Below are 15,459 nucleotides of genomic sequence, written 5' to 3'. Positions count from 1 at the left end.
TTTGCAGGTTACAAAACCACATTTCATAAACAAATCTGTCATTGCTGCTCTATCATAAGACAACCCCTCCCTTTTCCATATCTTTGTATCTTCTGCACGCAAACACAAGATAAATGCACACCAGACTTTAGGTCTCTCATTTTAAGCAATAACCTATCCCGCCATCTATATCTGCAATAGAAATCACTTCATGTTTTCTTAGTGCCTCGGCCAAACTTTAAGAGTATGAGTTGTCATTATATTAGATTACATCAGTATATTATGCCTAATTGAATTGCTTTGGTGACTGCTATACAGTCTGCACCCTCACTACTCTAATATACTATATACTGTCTTTTCACCTTTCCAAGTCAGTCATGGAAATTAGGTGATACTACAAAAAGTATAATAATTCAAACATCATCATTATTATTAGAGGTAGAAGTGATATTAGTAGTAGCATTTGTAAAGTATTTTTGAAGGATTGTGATATTTGTCCAAGTATATCTCATTGAGATTTTTAACATGGATAAATAAGGTATTATATTAATAATGAAAAGATTTTATTAAAGTACAGTATCAGATAAAGGATTGCAGTGACGCTCGACTGCAATGGGTAAGCCAGTCCTGTGTAACATTTCCCTACCTTTATCTGAGAGGGATGCCAAGTTGTATGCACCACTAGGGGATCAATTAAATCTCTTTTCTCCTCTTTACACCTACAGCCATTGGTCTGGAACCTGCATTCTAATACCCCCACCTCACCCAATTAAGACCATCTTCAAATGGTTGCTTTAACCCCTCTAGCGAGGGTAAAGCTGTAGTGTCTTTCCTGAACCTCTGCGTCATCTTCCATGCTGGTAACTCCGGCCACTTGAGAGAGAGTCATAATACAAAAAAAGAGGAAAATGCAATGGGGCTGGAAATGTTTTGGTATGTAGTTTGAGTTTCAGTAACGTTACAAGAAAAACTGAAACCGAACTAGATAGTCTTTGTAAAGTTACTACCCATGTTCAACTAAATTTTAAAGAGAGTTTTGGTTGACTTTCCCATCATTTGCAGATGGAACAAAGCAACTGTATTAACACTACAATCTTTCAGCTAGGATGGCACAGTAGTTAATTTGTATTTTATTTTTTTATTGTTGTGTTGTTTTTCAGTTTGTAATTCTAAGTCATGAAACATGTATACCGGTAATTACTTCATTAAGTGCCATTTTCTGCTCATATTCTTGTGAAAAAAACAATTTCTCAGCCTAAATTAAGCTTTGCAGTCAGCTTGTCTAAGACCATGCTAATTTAACATAGCAAGACAGGTAGTAATAGGACAGACTTTCATATTTGCAACTTTAAGTGCCACGATTGAAATTTAGAAAATTAAATGAAAATTTAAAATTTCATTTCTGATCAATGATACGAGACCGGTAGTTGGGAACGTACTGAATGATAGCAAAGACAGCACTTTGGGATGTGCAATTGCGAAAGAATATACTTAGTAGTATGTCACTGAGATTTAAATGAAGAAAAATTATTTATTATGATTTAAAAATACATTATTTCCAGTCTGCATTGATCGCAATATGCTTAGATGGTAGATTTCTTTTACCTTAAAACCCTAAAGAAAAAAAAAATCATAATCATTACAGTAATTTATAATTAAAAAATAAAGCACTAAATAATACTTACTGATGCTGCATATACTCAATGCGATAGATCTTACATTTGATCTAAAACCTCATAAAGGTGATTATATGAGAAGCAATAAAATATATTGTCACATTGTACTCTTATAGGATAAAAGGGAGAAATGGTTATTACGAATTGAAATGTGAAAACAGGTGTAATCTTAGCTTTGAAATCCATCCTACAAAGTGCAGTTCATATTTGTCTTTCTCTCACCACTGTGAGTGTCAGAGAAAACTCCAAGGCAAATTCTCAAAGGGCCATGTAAATTACTTGTGCGGTCGATGTGTGCAATGGGCCATTCACATATAAGATTTATACCTTCGGTAGTCTTAATTATGTCTACCTTTTATTTGCTCTGTAAAGCAAGAAGCACAGAAGCTTGTAACAAGCCTACCTTTCCTATTATAAATCTGCAGGATGGGATTGGTGGGTTTAGACTTATTGCCAATAGCCCTCTCTATCATTTGCTGTTCTTTTCCTATTATTACTCATGCCTTCTAACACAGTTTTTTTCATTCTTTAATCCTTTTTTCCTTCTTCCATTTTCTTGTCTCTACGCAGCCGCTTAGTCATTACATCCTTGTGGTTATCTTTGATTTCACCCTCATTCACTCATGTGAACTTATATTGATTAAATAATAAAACATATTCAGCTGGAAATATGTTAGTTGATTGGTTATATTTCATTGAAGCCAACATGATAGTTTGATCTTAGTAAACTCCTGCCTGAACAACTGAAGGAGCTACATTTTTATTTTAATTGCAGTTCTTCAACACAGATTTAAGGACAATATAAACAACTATATCTATATATTTTTTTTTTCATAAGGCATTATGAAAAAGTTGTATTGCTACGCCCTCTCATGTCCTCATATCTTCTTCTCCTTTCTTCCATCAGCATCCATCTATTATCTCAGAAGAAAGCACATAAAGCTGAACTTGGCATTTTTAAAAAGAAAAGGTCACTAAAAGCTTGTTCAAAGTGACTTATAACTCAACTCACAATAACCCATCACTCTCACTGATATGTGGGTTTTGACATTTACATTTTTAACATTAATTCCCCTAGACCTTAGTGATGTTTCCGATAGACTGGGAAAAGAAGTAAAACAGTTATCTTTGCCATGGTATGGTTCACATTTACTGGTACCAGAATTCTGGTTCATTTACTGGTTCATTCTGGTACATTTACTGGTACCAGAATGATTTTTGTTTTGAGTAAGTGTGCAGAATTGGTTACCCTGTTACCACAATTTCTGGTTAAGGGAGACCCTCAATATTTGCCTATCAATCAGCATCTGTTGGTAACAGAGATGGGTAGTAACTGTAATCCGATTACTTTTTTCAAGTAACTAGTAGAGATGGACCGATCCGATATTACGTATCGGTATCGGTCCGATACTGACCTAAATGACTGGATCGGATATCGGAGAAAAATAAAAAATGTAATCCGATCCATTAAATATCACGAAAGCACCTCACAAAACTTGCAACACGCCGTAACTCACCTCAGAACGTTAGCATGTCGGAGCAGTATGCATCACGTGATAGAGCAGCTGTGGCATGCGGGACCTGTGGTCTGGATAGCATTTGGAGCTTCGCTAGCAACCTGGCATTTCATCTCCGACAAAGTTATCCCCGAGAGAAGTAAAGCAAGTGTGTAAGTCCATCTCTGAATGTTTGTAAATGCGTTAAGCTTAACGAGCGACTGCCTCTCGCTCTCCGGCTGCTACTTCAATCGTGAAACTGCTTAAATGATCAGCTGATCGGCTTTTCTGTCGCGAGTCCGTCTTTGTTTTTGGCCCACTTTGCACCAGAAAGAGGAAACCAGCGGCTGAACAACAGCAGCACGTTTAAGCTTGATAAGCTGTTGTTAGAATTTATTTAATATTACTTTCTACACCAGGATCTTTTTCTACTAGCTGACGCTGGTAACTGTGCAGGGGCGGATCTAGCAAAGTTTAGCCAGGGGGGCCGATAGGGCATTAACTGGGAAAAGGGGGCACAAAGACATACTTTTCTTTCTTATTCTCATTTAAAATGTCTAGCTTTTAATAAATAATTATCTGACACACAAAGTTTTAATTTGATGTAAAATGAATAGAAGTCAATTACTGTATATAGTGACTATTAAGTCTAATATATATACCCTAGTAAGCTATAGTACTTTTTCCTTTGGGAAGGTACCATCTGTGCAGTCTGCAATTTTGTTGAAGAAAGATGTTGAATCTATTTAATATTTCTTGAAAAATAATTGATTTCTGTGCATTTTTTTTCACACTGCATCAAATTAAGGTTGATTACGTCGATTAAGCATCATGAGGTGGCGCGTGAGGGGTGGTTCCCTATTTTTTATTTATTTATTTTTGTTGTTGCTGGGAGTTGGAACCCTATTAGTTAGGTTGCTTAATATTTACGCTAAGTACTCTTTAAAATACCAGAATAGGGAGGATGGTGTAGGTTTAAGTTTATTAGATTGATCAGTATTGCTGAACTATGAAATATTTTTTTTTTGCATATAGGTATAACAGAATAGCTTTAGTGTAGTTGTTGTTTTAAACTTGAGTATGAACTTGCAGACTTGCAAAATGCAGCAAGATATTTTAAAAAACAGTTTTGTTGATTAAAAAACACTATATCGGATTCATATCGGTATCGGCAGATATCCAAATTTATGATATCGGTATCGGTATCGGACATAAAAAAGTGGTATCGTGCCATCTCTAGTAACTAGTAAAGTAAGAAATTATTGCAAAAAAAGAAATTAGATTATGGTTGCTTTCCCGTAAGCACGCTGCGTTACTGCGTTACTAAACCGTGATTTTGTTTGCGAGAGTGTCTCATGACAATGACGTTAGCGTGTGCAACATTCGTGGTAACAAACGTGTGGAGATCAACAACGGATAATATATAGAATGCCCGAGAGAGTACGAGTGTGTAGTACTGACCTTACTTTGAGTTTGATTATGTAAAAAGTGACAAAAACATTAGTGTCCGCTGTACACTGCGTGGGAAGAAAACTTCTTTCTACAGCAAAAAAACCCCAAAACTTCTGAGCAAGTACTAATCAGGCTGCCACGGGAATGTGAAATTTACTGAGAAACCCCCGGATTCCTCCACTGACATGACGGCTGCGGCGCACCTGCACTAGGGCAAACGTCCACCCGCCCCACTCCTCCTAAACAAGTGAAAATAGATAATAGGTTTTATTTATTTATTTTCTGCTGTGTTTTACTTGCATCTGTTTGAAAGAGTGAGTGTAAACACAAAACATTATTTTATTTTATATGCTGGAACATGCAGAATATAGGTTTAAAGATAAACAAATTTCTTCAATTCAGAGACTGTTGCATGTAATTTAAGTTTTGCTTGATGCAATATGCATAAAGTTAAAACATTAAAATTGATAAAAGCAGGTTTTAAAAAGATACTTTTTCATTTAATTATATTTTGTATGATGGATTATGCAGAAAAGGTAGAATTGGGCTGAAAGATCTATTGCTTTATTACCTATTCAGGTTGTGTATCATGTTTTTAAAAAGTAACTAAGTAACTAATTACTTTTGAAAATAAGCGCCTCTACTACCTGAGGAGACTGCGGAGCGCACACATTCCCAGATCTCTGATGTTGAACTTCTACAACTGTGCCATCAGCAGCGTTCTGACGTATGGATTTCTAGTGTGGTTCCCCAGCTGCACCAAGGCCGATCAGCAAGCACTCCAGCGGGTGGTGAAGGAAGCTGGCAGAATTATTGGAACAAGTCTGCCAGAGATCAGTAATATCTTCCCCACTCGCTGTCTGAGGAGGGTGCACAGTATCCTGCGGGACCAACATCACCCTGCGCGCCACCTTTTCCATCTGCTGCCCTCAGGGAGAAGGTACAGGTCTATACAGGCCAGAACATCCAGACTGGCCAACAGCCTGTATCCACAGGCTGTGAGGCTCCTGAACTCTCTGCCCCCCTCTCACGGACAATAACCATATCCAACTTCTTAATAGCAATGAACTGGTCTGCATTGGTGCATCATATCTTTATTCTCTTCCCCCTCCTGCCCCCCCCCCCCTCTTTCTTAAATAGATAACTATCATATCTGATATCATATCTCACAGTACAATAATATTGAATGGGTTGCATTGTTGTATTTTGTCATGTTTCTCAGGTCTTTGTCTGAATTTCTACGAACATTATTGCTAAGGATTGTCTTATTGCATTGGAGTTTCAGAAACAAACAACCGTTCAGGGGGCCGGCCGTGCGGAAGGCGGCGGAGGCGCCCAAGTGTCAGGCGTACCGGCCGAGGCTTCGAGGGCACAGGACCAGGTGACGCTGAAGCAGAGGCTGAGGCCGGACCAGGCGTAGCAGAAGCAGAGGCTGAGGCCGGACCAGGCGTAGCAGAAGCACAGGCAGAGGCCGGACCAGGCGTAGCAGAAGCACAGGCAGAGGCCGGACCAGGCGTAGCAGAAGCACAGGCAGAGGCCGGACCAGACGAGGCTGAAGACTCTGACGAGGCCGGACCAGACGAGGACGAAGACTCTGACGAAGCCGGGCCAGACGAGGACGAAGACTCTGAGGCTGGGCCAGACGAGGACGAAGACTCTGAGGCTGGGCCAGACGAGGACGAGGACGAAGACTCTGAGGCTGAAGCCGGAGCCGGACCAGGTGGAGCAGGAGCAGCTGATGCAGAGGCCGGACCGGGCGAGGATGAAGGCTCTGAGGCTGCAGCTGACGAAGCACAGGCTGGAGCTGCGGCTGACGAAGCACAGGCTGGAGCTGCGGCTGACGAAGCACAGGCTGGAGCTGCGGCTGACGAAGCACAGGCTGAAGCTGGACCGGGCGAAGCACAGACCGGAGCTGGTCCTGGCGTAGCAGAGGCAGAACCAGGTGACAGTGAGGCAGCCACAGGTGGTGAAGCAGACGGGCTCCTCAGGCCCTCCAGCTGACGAAGCATGAGGCTGGACGGGCTCCTCGGGCCCCCCAGCAGACGTGGCATGAGGCTGGACCGGCTCCTCGGGCCCGCCAGCTGACGTGGCGTGAGGCTGGACCGGCTCCTCGGGCCCCCCAGCAGACGTGGCGTGGTGCTGGACGGGCTCCTCGGGCCCCCCAGCAGACGTGGCTTGAGGCCGGAAGGGCTCCTCGGGCCCCCCAGCTGACGTGGCATGAGGCCGGAAGGGCTCCCCGGGCCCCCCAGCTGACGAAGCATGAAGCTGGCTGGATTCTCCTGAACCTCCAGCAGACGAAGCATGAAGCTGGCTGGATTCTCCTGAACCTCCAGCAGACGAAGCATGAGGCTGGCTGGGTTCTCCTGAACCTCCAGCAGACGAAACATGAGGCTGGCTGGGTTCTCCTGAACCTCCAGCAAATGAAGCATGAAGCTGGCTGGGTTCTCCTGAACCTCCAGCAGACGAAACATGAGGCCGGACGGGCTCCCCGGGCCCTCCGGCTGACACTGAAATTGGCTGCACCAGCTGTACCTCCGTCTCCGGCTCCAAACCGGCCTGGATAGCAGTACCACAGCAGCTTAGCTGAGCCTGATGGCTAGCTTTTCCAGGGCAAACAGTCTCTGTATAGCCGGGCTCATTAACCGGAAAAGTAGTGTCAATTTCAACAACTTCCTGAGAGAAAACATGAGGAGCCAAAATGTAATCACTCACTTGCGTTTGTGATATGGAGCGTCGGTGGCGCGCACGCCGCTTTTTCTTAGGAGTGGAAGACGGCGGAGCGATGGGTGGAAGTCCCTGGTAACTCCGAGGTCCCCCGAGAGCCAGTCGAGTTCCCCGGAAAGAGTGCTCGTGCTCCGGAATGAGCCACGGCTTCCACCGGAGCTCCTCCTCCAAGAGAGCGCAGAATATAGACTGGCGCTCGTCGTTGTCCAAGTCTATGGTGTGCGGCGCTTCCTCGCGCTGAACTGTGACAGGAGTATGGCGAGACTGTGATGAGGGCGTGGAAACTGGTGAGCTGAGAGGTGGTGACGCTGCGGCGAATCTCAGCGAACCGACACGAACACACTCAGGTTCCGGAGGCAGCAATGGAGATGACTGATGGTGGGGTTGTTGTGACTGGTGAGTGCTGGAAGCCATTTCCTGACTCGACAGTCCCTGGGCCTGCAGCATCTCCTTTATCCTCGTAAAGGCATGAACTATGGCAGGTGAGTCCGGGAGCTGGAGAAGGCGGGGATCCCTCTCCATAATAGCTTCAGCAGCGTTAATCATTACCAGCTTGCTCTTCAAATCGGGCGCTGTAAAGAAGCGGTCGAGGATCGCTTGGATCCGAGCAGTCTCCTCCAGACACTCGGTGAGAGCAGAATCCGCTGGGTCCATGACTGGTCAGTTCGTTCTGTCACGGCGGGGTGCGCCGATGTGTGCGGAAACAGGACCCAAAAGCAGATGATGACGAGGAATAGTAATGATTAACAGAAAAGTGAACCTTTATTGCGATGACGGCAGGAAATGAACCAAGAGACCAAAGCAAACAGGCAAAACACTAAGAAACAAAACACTGAGCTGGCAAAACACTAAGAAACAAAACACTAAAGGTACTAAGACCAAAAACTATAACTATGACCGAGGTGGAAAATAAACAGGCTAAGACTATGACTATGACTGTAACTCTGGTGAGAATAAACAGATGAACTGACAATGGCATGAAGAAAACAAAAGGCTTAAATACAGACATGAGGTGATCAGGGGAAGTGGCGACACATGGGGGAAAACAGCTGACAGACATAAACCTAATGACAGGACCAGGAGAGGAAAGCTAAATACAATGAACAAAGAACACATGACATTGTCAGAATAAAACAGGAAATGACAACACAACTTAACAGACCTAATACGTGATGAAATAAATAGAAAACCCCAAAACATAGAAAACCCAGGAACAATAACTGCCTAAACTAAAGGCAAATAGGAAATAACACAAACTAATAACATATCAAAAAATACAAAGAAAACTCAGAGTGCTGGGTCGGAGACCCAGCCTGTGACAGAGCCCCCCCCTTAAGGGCGGATTCCAGACGCCCTAAAACCTCGAAAAACAAAACCAAAAACAACCCACCAAGGGCGGGCGGTGGGGGTCCAGGACGGAGGGCCAGAAACAAGGCCAAAAAAACAAAAAAACAAAATGTCCATCAAAATCACAGGAGCGCAGGGAACAGGTCATGACTCCTCAGGGGGCCGACCCGGAGGGTGACGGTCCAGAAAGTCATAGTTCATGTGATCAGGGGGCCGTCCGTGCGGACGGCAATGGCGGCGACACGGAAACGGTTCAGGGGGCCGACCTCGACGGCGGCGACACGGAAACGGTTCAGGGGGCCGACCTCGACGGCGGTGACGTGGAAACGGTTCAGGGGGCCGGCTGTGCGGAAGGCGACGGGGCGGGAACCGTTCAGGGGGCCGGCCGTGCGGAAGGCGGCGGCGGCGCCCAAGTGTCAGGCGTACCGGCCGAGGCTTGGAGGGCACAGGACCAGGTGACGCTGAAGCAGAGGCTGAGGCCGGACCAGGCGTAGCAGAAGCACAGGTAGAGGCCGGACCAGGCGTAGCAGAAGCACAGGCAGAGGCCGGACCAGACGAAGCTGAAGACTCTGACGAGGCCGGACCAGACGAGGCTGAAGACTCTGACGAGGCCGGACCAGACGAGGACGAAGACTCTGACGAAGCCGGGCCAGACGAGGACGAAGACTCTGAGGCTGGGCCAGACGAGGACGAAGACTCTGAGGCTGGGCCAGACGAGGACGAGGATGAAGACTCTGAGGCTGAAGCCGGAGTCGGACCAGGTGGAGCAGGAGCAGCTGATGCAGAGGCCAGACCGGGCGAGGATGAAGGCTCTGAGGCTGCAGCTGACGAAGCACAGGCTGGAGCTGCGGCTGACGAAGCACAGGCTGACCAGGAGATTTAATGGTAACATATTTTCTGCTTGATTTTTTACTACTGACTCATTAAAATCTGTTTAACTGATACAAAAAAATAAATCATTTTCTGACCTTACAAAACAACCAGAGTAATGCTCAACCATGAAAATAACTTATATTGACTCATAAGGCCAAGAATCATTTGTAGTTTGCCAGTATCTCTCTCTTCATAATGCCTTAATGGTTGCTGACACTATCAGTTCACCTCCAAGCATACATTACAGCTTTTAAATATATCTTATTACTTTTTTAAAACCTAATTTGTAGCAATAAATGCCACAGTATATGCCGAAGCATGAATGATGAGAGTTAACCTCTTACCCCGGCCATAAAAGTGTTTAAGCAAATTGGCTGCTAATAGCGTAAACTCAGGACTGATGTGTTAATATTCTGTAAAGCCACAGTCCCCCTTTTTGGTAAAGTGGCTATGCATTCAGTCCTGTCCTCTTTGCTGAAGATCGCCTGTCTCCCTTTGCTTTTCTGTAAAAAGTGGCTCATTACCACAGAGTTACGCTAACAATGGTTGCAAGAGAAATGTTGTCATCTGTGTTTTCCCGAGTAATTACCAAAACACAAAGGCTCCAATTTTCACAAAATCATTTCAGAGAGCTCTTCACATGAATGAGCACATGAATAAAAATGAAGTTGTCTTCATGAGTAACCTCTGCCAGGAGAAAAGAGAAAGAGAGAACAAGAGGATGAGGAAGGTAAAGGTTGGAGTGGTAGCAGTGTGTGTGTGTGTGTGTGTGTGGAGGGGGTTGATGGAGAAATGGAAAAAAAAGATGGAGTTAAAGCTGAGGTTTTAACATAGTTCATAAAGGGTCAGGACATAATTACTTACAGAAATGCCTGCTCAATGGGTGGGCAGAGAAATGCATTTAGCAGCGCTTAAAATTTTAATTTAGCTATGAAAGGCCACTTTTCCTTTTTTTTTCCTCTCAGCTCTCCCAGCTCTCTTTTTTCTCTCTCATTTGCTGTTACTACACATTAACAACCTTCATTCTGATCAAAATACAAAAGCACTGAAATTCCCATTAGGCTCTTTTTTTTCTTTTAACAGAGTGTTTTTTTCATGGAGAAGAGCTCATCAAAAGAGAAAGCATTTCTCTGGTTTTATCTTTATGTTAATCAAATCGTCTCTTTCTGTATTTTATTCGCTGGTTATTCTTTGATTAAACATTGTCCCCGATCAAATTCACTAAACTGTTTACAGCAGCTTGTGATTTCTACTCTTTAACAGCTCAAATACAAAGAGCAACATGATTTAATGGCCACAGGCTTGTTATGAGGAATATGTGAAAAGCATTAGTAAGAGGAGAGAACTATTTAAGAAGACAGTTGAAGAAAAAAGGTAATCCTGAAAGAAAAGAGAGAGAAATAAAAGACTAAAAATATCAATTAGTGTGAGTGCTTGTGTCGGAGATGGTGAGGGTTATTTATTTTGTGTTCCTTTCACCTGACAAGAGGAGAAAAACACTCACAAATAGTGTTTGATGTAATTTTAAAAGTGTCAAATAATGCCATTTTACCAAAGGTTTTTCAGTTATGTAAACATGAATGATGCCCTTTCAAAGCAATGCACCAAGTTATAGCATCAGTAAGATGGGGTTGTCACTTGCCGCTCATCATTTTTTAAGGTTGTGAAACTGTTGTGAAAGAATGTATTTTAAGCCACACCACAGTCTTCTCCTAACCTACACACCGGCTCACTCCTTGGCGGCCGCTTATCGGGGCCTGGAGCCTGGGGCTTGCTCGGGCCACTTCGGAGGTGGGGTGCCCCTGGCCTCTCGGCCTGGGGCTCGGTCACTCAGGCACGGCTGGCTGCCGGCGGAGCTCACGGGCGCGTCACTGCAACTCCCCCTGGCTTCTGCTCCGCGGCTGCTGAGTGAGCCCTCAACTGGGACTCTCCTCAGCTCTTTCTGGGACAGTGGCGCGGCTGCCCCTCTGTTGGTCTTCCTTGGTCTGTTGTGTTCTGGGGGCCTCTGGATGTCTGGAGTTTTGATCTCCTCCATACCTGCTTCATGCCCTGGAGGACGGGGCTGTGGCCCCCCCACACCCTCTAGCAGATCATTACATGAAGGAACCTTTTAAAAAACAAAAAACAAGCGCGTCCATGCTCACAGGTGTACACACGGGCGATCACACCCACAAACTACACCCTTTTTGGCTCCTACCTCAAAGCACACTGTGTTCTGTTGATCTTATGTGCTGCACAATAATGTTTAATATTTAGTATTTACTGTCATATTCCCATATATCATTGTGATGTTGTTTATTCTATTACTCTTGTTCTCTTCTGCTTGTTTTCTTTTTTCTTTCTCAGCAGGTGACCCAGGTGATTGATATATGCATTTTTTTTCTTTTTTTCTTCTTTTTTTTCTTTTTCTGCCCATTCTGTTGGTTTTTGGTTTTTGCCCTTCTCCCCCGTCCCTCTTCTCAGCTGTTTCTCTTTCCCTCTTTCTTTCTCCCCTTCTTTCCCCCAGTCAAGTCTGTCCCATGTTCAGTAAGTGAAAATAAAATAAACAATAAAAGGTGAATCAAATGGACCATTACGGCAAGGCTGGGATGGTCAGTTTGGTAAAGTAAATCCGTTGGGCATCTTTCTTTGCCTTTAGACAACAATTCTGATGGCAAAAGAGCCAAACGGGACAGGCCAAAAAAAAAAAAAAAAAAAAAAAGGAACAAATCAGTGAGTCACTTCAAAATAAGCAAAACTAATATGTAAAAGTCTGAGCAGAATCGAAACCTGGAGACTTTGATGGTCTCTAAAATAGGACACTGCAGCCACAGCCATTGCTTCAAGGTGCCAATACCAAAAGTCACTTTGTTTATAATAGTGAGATGCAGGTGGCATCTAACAAAATTGCATCATGCAAACGGCTGGGATGGGAACATGCTGCACAGACATACAGTGAGGGAAACTATTATTTAACCCCCTGTTGAATTTCTACATTTGCTCACTTACAAAGAAATGAGCAGTCTTGGAGTTTCATGGCAGTTTTCAGAAAATAAATAAAATAAATAAATAAATACATAAAAATACATTACATAAAATGTATACATTTTCATCATTTTAAGTAAAACAAGTATTTGATCTCCAAGCAAAATATGATTTAGTAATTGGTAGAGAAACCTTGCTGGCAAAAGGTATTTCTTGTAGTTGGTCACATTAGGATTTTGGGATTTTGTTGGATTCCTCTTTACAGAAAATCTCTAAGTCTTTAGCTTTAGTGGCTGCCATTTGGCAACTCAAAGCTTTAGCTTCCTCCACAGATTTTCTATAGGTTTGAGGTCTTGAGGCCACTCTATGACCCTAATGTGCATCTTCTTTAGCCACTTCTTTAGTGCCTTCCTGGTATGTCACTACCATGCTGGAAAACCCATTCACAACCTATCATCATTGTTCTGGCTGAGGGAAGAAAGTATTTTTCAAGATTTTCTGATAAATGGACCTGTCCCCTCAAGCCAATGACGTCGCCCTGTACACTCAACAGAAAATCAGCCTCAAAGCATAATGTTTCCATAATGTTTGATTGTGGGGATGTTAGTCTTTGGGTCTCAGTATTTCTTTTCCTTCATACATGATGAGATGATGCCAAAGTCTTTCATTTTGGTTTCATCTGAGCACAGCACTTTCTCCTAAGCTCCCAGGAAGTTATGTGGCCTTCTGGTTTTTCAAGTTAAACTGAATAACAAATAAATCACTAACAACACTGATTATGCTTTGCTTTCAACAACAACTTTTGAAGTTTGACCTTGGTTAATCTCAAAAAACACATTTAGATTTTTAACACCAGCCTTAAAAAAAAATCACCCTGGCACTCAGCAGTGACTGTTATTTTGAAATTGTGAGGTGCCTCAACAGTATCTAATCAGGTAACAGAACCTGAAACAGTGCCTCACTGTACCCAACTCACTAACCACACTCTGAATGCAATTTCAGTGTACCATGTGAGTGACACTCAAGGCAGTTTAAGTCTTCTATGAGCACTGCTGGAGATTGGAAGGAAAAGATTGCTTTTTTATGATAATATAACTTATCAGTTGTAAGTTGTAAGCTTCAGGGAAATAGTTCATTTGAGGATTGAGGGGTCTTGTGTAATGACTATGCATGCTAACCAATAGTTTACTAATGAATAAGCACACTGGAAGCCACAGAGTTTAATTCAGGTGGCAAGGTTACCCAGACTGTCCCAGTACAATGTCAACACACACACACAGATTGATGATTGTGAACCCTCAAAAAGACAAGGAGAGTGAGATTGCAGAGAAATGTGTGATTTTAAAGCCCCCTCTATACACTCTGTCTATACATAGAGAGGTATATACTATATACTTCTTTGTATTACTACTCATGTGTCATGTCAAAAACCTCAAATAATCTCAAATTGGTTTCATTAACATGATTCACTTCATCTGAGTTCACTGCACATAAACGGCCTCCACAGACACTAGCTCTCAGTGGAACAGAGCACCTTTGGGATTTGTTGGAATAGTAGATTTGCATCATGAATGTGTGGCGGACAAATCTGCAGCAACTGTCCAATATGGACCAAAATCTCTAATGAATGTTTCCATCATCTAGTTGAATCTATGCAATGATGAATTAAGTATTAGTAAGATGTACTGTATACGTATAATTTTTGGTCACTGTACTCTATGTCTATCCTTTCTTTTTCTAAGAAGACAGGAGGATACATAACTTCTGAATTTTGAAGTCATTGCTTTTAAAAAGTTTATCAGCTATGAACTCTACCTGTAGATTTATCCAGTTACTGGTTGATTTTACAGAATTATTTTCTGTAATTGAATACAGTCAGTTAAACTTATTGTAGAATTAAAGTTGGTTAGACTGAAAATATTATGCTTAATTAGACGTTGCTTCCTGTGCTGATTAATTTAAATGTGTTTATGATTTGTGATGATATTAAGCTTGGCATTCAGATAATTACTTTAATTTAGTTTACAGCATCCAGACTGATTTTGAGGCACGAGATTAAAACGCAAAATGTTAAAGCAAGTTTTGGTAAAATTTAAAAGTATAACACATATGCTACACATGTAAAATACACTAGTAACCTACACCTTTTAGTGTATCTCTAATATTGTGTGCCTATGTCATCAGACTGTAACAAGAGAACCCCCCCACCACCCACCCATCCCACCCCACCACCACCACACACACGCGCACACAGAGTTCTCCAGGGCTGCAGTGTCTGGCAGGTGTCCAGTGCTGAAGTGGTTCTGCTCTAGAGAACGGCAGGCCTTGTCTACAGCCCATCAATCAAGCACTGCCTACTGCCCCTCCTCCTCTCCGTTCTTCCACTACCCCTCTTTCCCTTTGCTCCATGTCTCCCTCTTCCTTCTTTCACCTCTTCGATTTGTCTGATAAATCCACTACTCTACAAAGCATTTCTCATGTGCTACCTCACCTTTGTTAATCTCCCCTCTCTTTTCTCTTTGAATGTTAAACTCCCATCTCTCTACCAATCTATCCTCCCCTCTGCATATTTACATGGTTCTGTATTTGAAGCTATCCAGCCAGCTCTATCCCTGCACCTTTACTACCTATTTCTTTCTTACCACACAACCTTACACATCTCATCACTTGCGCCTTCTCCCTCACTCTCCACCACCCTGTCGTTTTTGCTTCCCTTTGTCTCTTGTGCCTGCCCTCCTGATTGATGCAAGCAGACGGCCTCTATCAGTGTTTTATACATAATCCAAATAAGATATGCTTGAGACTGCATTTCTGAAAAGTCCTAGCCAGCCCCTGACACGATGTGCTGACAGAGGATTCACAATATGTGAGCACACAGAAACACCCACACACATACACACATTTGTAGATGTATATGCACATGCACAAGAGTAAACACTACCACATTC

At 43.1% G+C, this 15,459-nt stretch overlaps 1 long non-coding RNA gene across 1 annotated transcript in view; it reads left to right on the top strand.

The window, feature by feature from the left end:
- Positions 1-3,560: 3,560 nt before the first annotated feature.
- Positions 3,561-15,459, top strand: part of LOC145429373 (uncharacterized) — a 323,103-nt gene continuing 311,204 nt past the window's right edge. Inside the window, exon 1 of the long non-coding RNA XR_013909604.1 lies at positions 3,561-4,390. This is a non-coding gene — a long non-coding RNA (uncharacterized LOC145429373). The remainder of the gene's footprint in view (positions 4,391-15,459) is intronic.

This window comes from Astatotilapia calliptera, chromosome 6, assembly GCF_964374335.1.
Source record: "Astatotilapia calliptera chromosome 6, fAstCal68.1, whole genome shotgun sequence".
NCBI classification, from domain to species: Eukaryota; Metazoa; Chordata; class Actinopteri; order Cichliformes; family Cichlidae; genus Astatotilapia; species Astatotilapia calliptera.
Note: the sequence above shows the minus strand (reverse complement) of the source record. Positions and strands in the feature narration are given on the sequence as shown.